Source organism: Notothenia rossii, assembly GCF_949606895.1.
Source record: "Notothenia rossii genome assembly, chromosome: 8".
NCBI lineage: Eukaryota > Metazoa > Chordata > Actinopteri > Perciformes > Nototheniidae > Notothenia > Notothenia rossii.
The window spans coordinates 27,846,317-27,854,844 of record NC_136906.1 but is presented as its reverse complement, the minus strand read 5'-3'; the positions used below and the strand labels follow the sequence as shown (position 1 = coordinate 27,854,844).

Genomic DNA, 8,528 nt, shown 5'->3' with positions numbered 1-8,528 from the left:
GGTGTAAAGTTCTCCCTCCCTGTGTCCGGAGCAGCGGGAGCTGCGTCCCTTGTAACGACCTTAGATATTAATTGTTCGCCGAGACTTGAAATCATTTTCGTAATAACTGTCATACTGTATAGACACATCCACTGGACGTAGATTCTGAAAGTAAAATAAACACTTCCCACTAGAAATGTAATCAAAAAGCATTATAAATGCCAAACTATCCTACAATTTAGGATTTTTTCGTTTAGGAAGCAGACTGTCCTCAAAGGTCCCATGATTATTATGGGATTAGTTTTGTTTCATAAAGATAAAGCAACACTTTCTCCGAATCAAGCAGAACTAAGAGTTTAAGAGAAAAAAAAGCAAAATACATTTAATTTCAAAAATAAAACTATAATTTACAAACAAATCATTTGTGTAATCATGTAAACTATAACTCTTTTTTCTTTGTTTTAACATATCTTTTTGTTTGCAGTTCTCTTTGCTTCTTTCTCAATGATCAGACTTTTGCTCTTGCTGCAGCTTTCTCATTTGCGCTCCCTCACTTTTTGTTTTTCAATAGAGGCGAAGTCCCTCCCGTTCCGGGGACCTCCATGGGACCTTATTTCGGAAAAAGTATGTATTGAAGTCAATGGGGAGAGAAAGATTATCTTTCGATCCCGTTTGAATTGTGCCACGAATTACACATATGATGTTTGTCAATTTAAAAGATAATTTTGCAAGTCAAAAAAATAAAAATGTGTCGTAAAACTGTGAAGTAACACTTTTTTGTGTGTGAAACCGCTCAATGAACTACATCTCCCGTCTCGCACCACACACCAAGACGGCCGTTACGTTGGCACATTTCACTTCTTTCTTTCAGAATGAGGCGGAAAGTATTAAAAGAGGTGAAAATCACTCCAAGTCTGGGCCTGTTGAGAGCTGTACATACACACAAGGGGAGTTAGTCGGTTCCGTGAGAGCCAGCATGTGGGACTGGGATTCTGGGATTTGTATTCTTTCTAGTTGCGTATTTTTTTAAGGTAGCCAAATGCCTCGTCATCTAATTAGTGACGCGCATGAATGGATGAACGAGATTCCCACTGTCCCTACTTACTATCTAGCGAAACCACAGCCAAGGGAACGGGCTTGGCAGAATCAGCGGGGAAAGAAGACCCTGTTGAGCTTGACTCTAGTCTGGCACTGTGAAGAGACATGAGAGGTGTAGAATAAGTGGGAGGCTTCGGCCGACGGTGAAATACCACTACTCTTATCGTTTTTTCAGCTTCTCCGGGATAGTTGTTATTTCAACAGTTTTAAGACAAACTGTGACTTTTTTTACATGGAAAGGATTTTTTAAGATTGACAGACATCATATGTGTAATTCATGGCACAATTAAAACGGGATCGAAGGATACGTTTTCTCTCTCCATTGACTTCAATACATACTTTTTCCGAAATAAGGTCCCATGGACCGGAAGTAGATGGGCGTGACTTCGCCTCTCTATTCTGACACAAACGTCCCAGGTAGGCGGGACTTTCAGGGGTGCGTCCCCATTGGCTACTCAGTTTTTGAGTGACAGCCCAGTCCTCCAGTGATTGTACAATGCAGGCAGCTGCGGTGCGGTAGCTAAGCGTGGACAGAAGACCCCCAGAAGAACCAGCATTTCAATTATTATAATACTACAAGTGAAAATATATGTAAGTATTGATCATTTGTGTTGTTTGTGCTGTACTATACGTCTGTTTCTTTATTGTTTTAGTTAAGTGAGAAGTAAAGAAAGGCTGTGTTATGAAAGTTAGGTTTTGTTAACTTTAGATCCATAAAAATGCAAGCTAGTAGCCTAATAGCAGGGACAGTTAGCTACATAGCTAGCAGTGAGTGAGCGTTCAGAGTTCAGACACCGGCGCACACACTCAAATGGACTTGTGTGCCTGACTCTACCAACATGCTTTCATGATTCTGTTTGGATATGCAAGTATAAGCCATGATAGCTTATTTTATTAACATGCTAATTTGATATGAAAATCAATGGAGGAAAGTGTTGCTTTATCTTTATGAAACAAAACTAATCCCATAGCTTATGATCCGCCTGAACAGCAGATTGTTAAAACCTACTCGACCACTTTTGAAAACTTTAAAACGTGTCTGTGGGTTGTAATAAGCTGCTTGACTTTTGGAAGATGACAGGCTCTAACGGGCGAGCGGAGCTATCAATTACATTACAAAAGTCTTCATCACCTGTCTGTCTTGAATGTTTTTAATTTAATTTGTTAGTTTAAGATGAAATTCAGTGTAGGGAGATGTGCCACATACCTTTTAGGGTCCCAAGCTTGCATGGGGTTAAGGGAGGCTTTGCTTCGGTCGTTTTGCTCGGGCATTCCTTTCCAGACACACTTCTTCCCATTAACTCTGCTGTACCCCATATGGCTACAGCCAACTCCTTCACAAAGAGCGAGTCCTTTGTTGTGGAATCAATTTTTCTCCACACCTCTTCTCGCAGCCAAATGTCTGTTCCAATGTGGATCTGAAAAAAGCAATATATTTACACATTATATATTGCAAACAATTTTGCAACTTATTTAGTAATTGCATCAGTCAAGCCAATGTTATGTTATTGCCTCTAGCTGTATGACAATTGCGGAGCCTCTAAAGGCCGTGTCATCAAAAAGTATCTTGCGTGCACGATCAAGTCAACGGTTCGCCAAGTAGGAAGTGGAGCACACAGGACACAACCGTTTCATTGCAGACTGTTATGTTTACGTGGGGAAATGGCAGTGCATAGGGGTGTAGACAGGGGCGGACTGGGACTACCGGCCCATTTCGGTACGACCGGCCCACATCGTCCGACCGGCCCACTTCAGTAACGGCCCATCGGGATTTGTCCCGAACGTCCGGATGGCCAGTCCGCCCCTGGGTGTAGACAGGGTTCGAGTTATGTGGGAGCCATGGGAGCTGAGCTCCCATAAGGAGGGGTCTGAGCTCCCACGGACATAGTGAAATCATAGATCTGTGGGGGTCGCTAATAAATTAGGCCTACCAACAACCATTATTTTAATCACAAATAATGCCTGTGTCAATGTAATGAGTATTATTTACGTTAACGAGGTAAATAGGCTAAAAGAAAAACATGTTTTCCAAAAGAATTGCCTCTTGCCTTTGACCAGTATAGTGTTATCAACAGCTCCCGGAAACGTAAGTTCTAATAATATTACACTAGATAGTAAACTAGAATGCTTTTCAGCCATAAACCTTGAACAATTAAATTCAATGATTCTCTCTTCTAAACCATCAACGTGTATCTTAGACCCGATTCCAACTAAGCTGTTAAAAGAAGTTTTTCCATTAATTAGCACTTCTTTATTAAATATTATGAATATGTCTTTATTATCAGGCTATGTTCCAAAATCATTCAAAGTAGCAGTGATAAAACCGCTTCTTAAAAAGCACAACCTCGATCCAGAGGTTTTAGCCAACTATAGACCTATTTCTAATCTTCCGTTCCTCTCAAAAATTCTTGAGAAAGCAGTCGCAAAACAGCTGTGTGATTACTTAAGAAACTATGATTTATTTGAAGATTTTCATTCTGGCTTTAGAACACAACATAGCACAGAGACAGCTCTGGTTAAAGTCACAAATGACATTCTAATAGCCTCTGACAAGGGACTTGTCTCTATTCTTGTCTTGCTCGATCTTAGTGCTGCATTTGATACTATCGACCATGATATCCTATTGCAAAGACTAGAGCACTTAGTTGGCATACAGGGAACTGCTTTAGGCTGGTTTAGGTCTTATCTATCTGAACGCTCTCAGTTTGTACGTGTCAACGATGAATCTTCCATGCAAACCAAAGTTAGCCATGGAGTGCCACAGGGCTCAGTGCTTGGACCTATTTTGTTCACCCTATATATGCTTCCGTTAGGCAATATTATAAGGAATCATTCTGTAAACTTTCATTGTTATGCGGATGATACTCAACTATATTTATCAATCAAGCCTGATGAAATTAATCATCTAAATAAAATTCAAGACTGCCTCAAGGACTTAAAAACGTGGATGACCTTAAATTTTTTTATGTTAAACACGACCAAAACTGAAGTTATTGTACTTGGCCCGAAGAATCTACGAAACAAATTATCTAAAGATATATTAACTATGGATGGCATTAATTTGGCCTCCAGTGAGACTGTAAGGAATCTTGGTGTTATATTTGATCAGGATTTATCCTTTAACACCCACATAAAATCCATTTCAAGGACCGCCTACTTCCATCTACGTAACATTGCAAAAATCAGGCATATCTTGCCTCAAAACGATGCAGAGAAACTAGTCCATGCATTTGTTACTTCAAGGCTGGATTATTGTAACTCCTTATTATCAGGGTGTACCAAGAAGTCAGTCAAGTCGCTTCAGCTGATTCAAAATGCTGCAGCTCGTGTACTAACCAGAGTTAGGAAAAGGGACCACATTACTCCTGTTCTGGCTGCCTTACACTGGCTCCCTATAGAACACAGGATAGAATTTAAAATTCTTCTTCTCGCCTACAAAGCCCTTAATGGGCAGGCGCCATCTTACCTTAAAGAACTCATTATACCCTATTGTCCTACTAGGGCATTGCGTTCCAAGAATGCAGGGTTGTTGGTTGTTCCTAGAGTCTCTAAAAGTACAATGGGAGCCAGAGCCTTTTCTTATCAAGCTCCACTTTTGTGGAATCAGCTTCCAGTTTGTGTTCGGACGGCAGACACCCTATCCGTTTTTAAGAGTGCGCTTAAGACCTTCCTTTTTGATAAAGCTTATAGTTAGGGCTGATTAGATTCAGCCCCTAGTTTTGCTGATATAGGCTTAGTTTGTCGGGGGACATCTTACTTCTTCCTTCTCTCTGTCTATACCTGTGTACTCTCATGTTCCGATTAACCCAGCTTCCCCAAATTTCTTTCTTTTTGGTGTCTATATACGCCGGGATCCGGAGTCATGGATGATCCTGCGGTCCTGTGTCATGGATTGCGAGTCCTGGATCTTGAGTCGTGGCTGCGGTCCTGGATCATAAGTCCTGGATGGATATCCTCGTGGATTCATCTTCTTATTATACACACATGCATTTCAAAACATTTGGACTACCTATGTTGCAAATGTATTATCTTTTCAATTTACACACGGCATCTATTGCACGTCTGTCCGTCCTGGGAGAGGGATCCCTCCTCTGTTGCTCTCCCTGAGGTTTCTCCCATTTTTCCCTTTAAACTGTGGGGTTTTCTCTGGAAGTTTTTCCTTGTACGATGTGAGGGTCTAAGGACAGAGGGTGTCGTATTGTCATACTGATATTCTGTACAAACTGTGAAGTCCACTGAGACAAATGTAACATTTGTGATATTGGGCTATATAAATAAACATTGATTGATTGATTGATTGATTGATTGAAAAGAACTATGCATCTCTTGAATGACAATATGCCTGCACTGCACCTCCATGGTGTGCAATGCATTATTGCGCAATCTATGTCTGTGAGCGTGCTGTGCGACACGCGTTAAAGACCCCCATAGAGCTCAGTTTATAACTTGTCTGTTATTCCAATAACTTGCCAAAATGGTCACAAATGTATGCCATGCCTAAGGACTAACACACAAGTGTTGACATGCACATTACTGATTTAGACACCAATTTGGGATCGAGCAGAACAAGAACCTATGGAAAAAAGGTGTACCTTCCCATCCTTTTTTTTCCATATGCCTTAGGCAATGGATCGGCTGATCGGGCTCCCTCTCTGAAGTGGTGTTTTGCCCTGGTGGTGTCAGTGGTGGAATGGCTGGCTCACAGGTTCGAGAGGTCACAGATCCTTCTCCACAGAATGTTGATGGTAACAAAGAAGGGGTAGCAGAAAGGGTTCAAAAATAGTATTAATTAATATCACACTGGATACCTACAGTATGATTAACACAAGTAAAAAGTGTTGCAATGATAGCAGCCTTGTGAGACTGTAACACTTATTACACACCAGAATAAAATAGTGGATGAATGACAAATGGAGAGACAGTCCATAAGTGAGTATTGCTCCCCTCCCTTAGTGAAATTAACAGTAAGGGAATTTCAATGTGTGTGAGTTTATATGTGGGCCCATCCTGATGGACTAATTGTTTACAGCAACACATTTCAGTAGACTGCAGATCTTGTCTGTTTGTGTCTTTTTTTGAAGTAGCTGATGAGTATTCTAATAAAAATACACAGTTAGATAAGCTAAATTGAACAAAAAGTACCATTATGCTTAAATAATCTTTCTGTAATAATAATTAGTAAAAACAATTGTACTCACTTTGAGAAAAGACCTCTTTAAGCAGTTTATCAATATTGTTTTGCAAAGTCAGGTTTGCCTCTCTGTATGTGACCACCTCCTGTTCCAGCTCACTCTTACTATTCTCCAATTCTGTGGATCTTTATTATAAAATGAAGAAAAAATGAAAATTAGCAGTAACAACCTTTTAGCATCCTACCAATTCTATCTGAAGTTTAGTGTTACCCTAAAACTGATATTTAAAAAACACATAGGTAAATGTTCACAACTTTTAAAGAACTGTATTAAAAAAACATGATTTTATGTCATTAAACCCAATATGCCACCAATATTATCTCAGATGCAAGACTGTGATGTAAACGTGTTATGAATAAATAATATAAATATAAATTGTGCTATAAATATAATCATCTTTTCTTTTTGTAATTTTTTCACAATTTCTTACTTTTGCTTGCATTGGTCCAGGTCTTGTGTTAGAGCCTGATGCTTTCTTTGCAGTTGGTTATATTTCATTTTCATTTCATCACAAATCTTTTGGGGCACAACACCTCCATCATCATCACTGTCAGAGAAGCTGTCTGGCAGTGTCTCCTACCTCTTTCTCCTTTTCTCGATGGTGTAGAGTGGATTTTTGTTTTTCAGGGATTTGAAGCTCTCTGTCTACCGGGCCATTTTCGTTCCTACCCTCACCTATGGTCATGAAGGATGGGTCATGACCGAAAGAACGAGATTGCGGGTACAAGCGGCCGAGATGGGTTTTCTCCGCAGGGTGGCTGGTGTCTCCCTTAGGGATAAGGTGAGAAGTTCGGTCATCCGGGAGGGACTCGGAGTTGAACCGCTCCTCCTTCGCGTCGAAAGGAGCCAGTTGAGGTGGTTCGGGCACCTAGTTAGGATGCCACCTGGGCGCCTCCCTAGGGAGGTGTTCCAGGCACGTCCAGCTGGGAAGAGACCGAGGGGTAGACCTAGAACCAGATGGAGGGATTATATCTCTTCTCTGGCCTGGGAGCGCCTTGGGATCCCCCAGTCAGAGCTGGTTGATGTGGCCAGGGAAAAGAAAGTTTGGGGCTCTCTGCTGGAACTGCTACCTCCGCGACCCGACCACGGATAAGCGGGAGAAGATGGATGGATGGATGGAGGGATTTTCTTCTTTCTTTTTTTTAATAGTCTAATAAATATAAAATCATTGCCAGTGTTATCAGTTGCAAGTGTGTATTTGTTGTAATAATGACAAAAACATAATACATTTCACAGTAATTATAATAAAACGTAACTCAAGCATTTATGCAACTTGATTTGAAGTGTGTGTGTGTGTGTGTGTGTGTGTGTGTGTGTGTGTGTGTGTGTGTGTGTGTGTGTGTGTGTGTGTGTGTGTGTGTGTGTGTGTGTGTGTGTGTGTGTGTGTGTGTGTGTGTGTGTGTGTCAGCACTGTGTGTCTATAGAGGTTTCTCAATACTCAAATTTCCCCTCTTCGTCTCCTCGACTCCTCGTTCCTCCGGTAGTGACCCGGAGATGAATTTCAGCGCGCCATTTTTGAAGGACATCTAATTTCTCTAAATGCACTTCGAGGACCGGGCATCGAGCATCAAAGAAGCTTTCTGGAGGAGCTCTAACCGAGGAGACACTGATGGGTCCTCCACGGCTCCTCCACGGATGCATTTCCGGGAACGGTGGAGGCGTGACGCACGGCCGGACTTATCTCAGCCAATGACAGCTCTGCATGCATCCCTTGGATATTATATTAGTAACTGCTTTCATTGCAACGCGATGTTTACAGTGAGAACAGCTGTGAGGTCTGTGCAGAAAGCAGAGCAGTGTGTACAATATATATCACTCAGTATAACAGGCCTACTACATTACTTTCTGTATTTGTATGCTGTAGTTTAGTAGATATCTACAAATAAAGAGTCGATATTTTTCTATGACCATTTAGTGATTCACATAATAAAATACACAATGGCTGTAGCCTGATTATGCTTTAGGAGCAGTAGGTGTGTGTGGTACAGTGTGTAGGTGTTTGAGACCTCAGAAATCGGGAGCATTTCAAAACCGGGGGGGGGGAATGCGGGAGAAATACGAACCCGGGAGGAAACCGGGAGAGGGCAGTGAAATCTTCGGGTCGGGAGTCTCCTGCGAAAATCGGGAGGGTTGGCAATTATGGTGGTACAGTGTGTAGATGTTTGTTGTACAGTGCGTAGATGCGGCGGACAGACGGGACTCAGTTGGTTTGGTGTCCTATGCTTACTTTTAATACTTGTACAGCTTTTGGCCCGTAAT

At 41.5% G+C, this 8,528-nt stretch overlaps 1 long non-coding RNA gene across 2 annotated transcripts in view; it reads right to left on the bottom strand.

The window, feature by feature from the left end:
• Positions 1–8,020, bottom strand: part of LOC307017280 — a 9,474-nt gene extending 1,454 nt beyond the window's left edge. The window contains exons 1-4 of one of the 2 annotated variants that reach the window (XR_013802110.1): positions 7,681–8,020; positions 6,276–6,394; positions 5,670–5,801; positions 2,285–2,495 (exon numbers count right to left, since the gene is read on the bottom strand). This is a non-coding gene — a long non-coding RNA (uncharacterized lncRNA). Of the gene's footprint in view, positions 1–2,284; positions 2,496–5,669; positions 5,802–6,275; positions 6,395–6,699; positions 6,818–7,680 lie in introns of those variants that run through there. The other variant, XR_013802111.1, reaches the window with a different exon arrangement.
• Between the last annotated feature and the right edge of the window lie 508 nt (positions 8,021–8,528).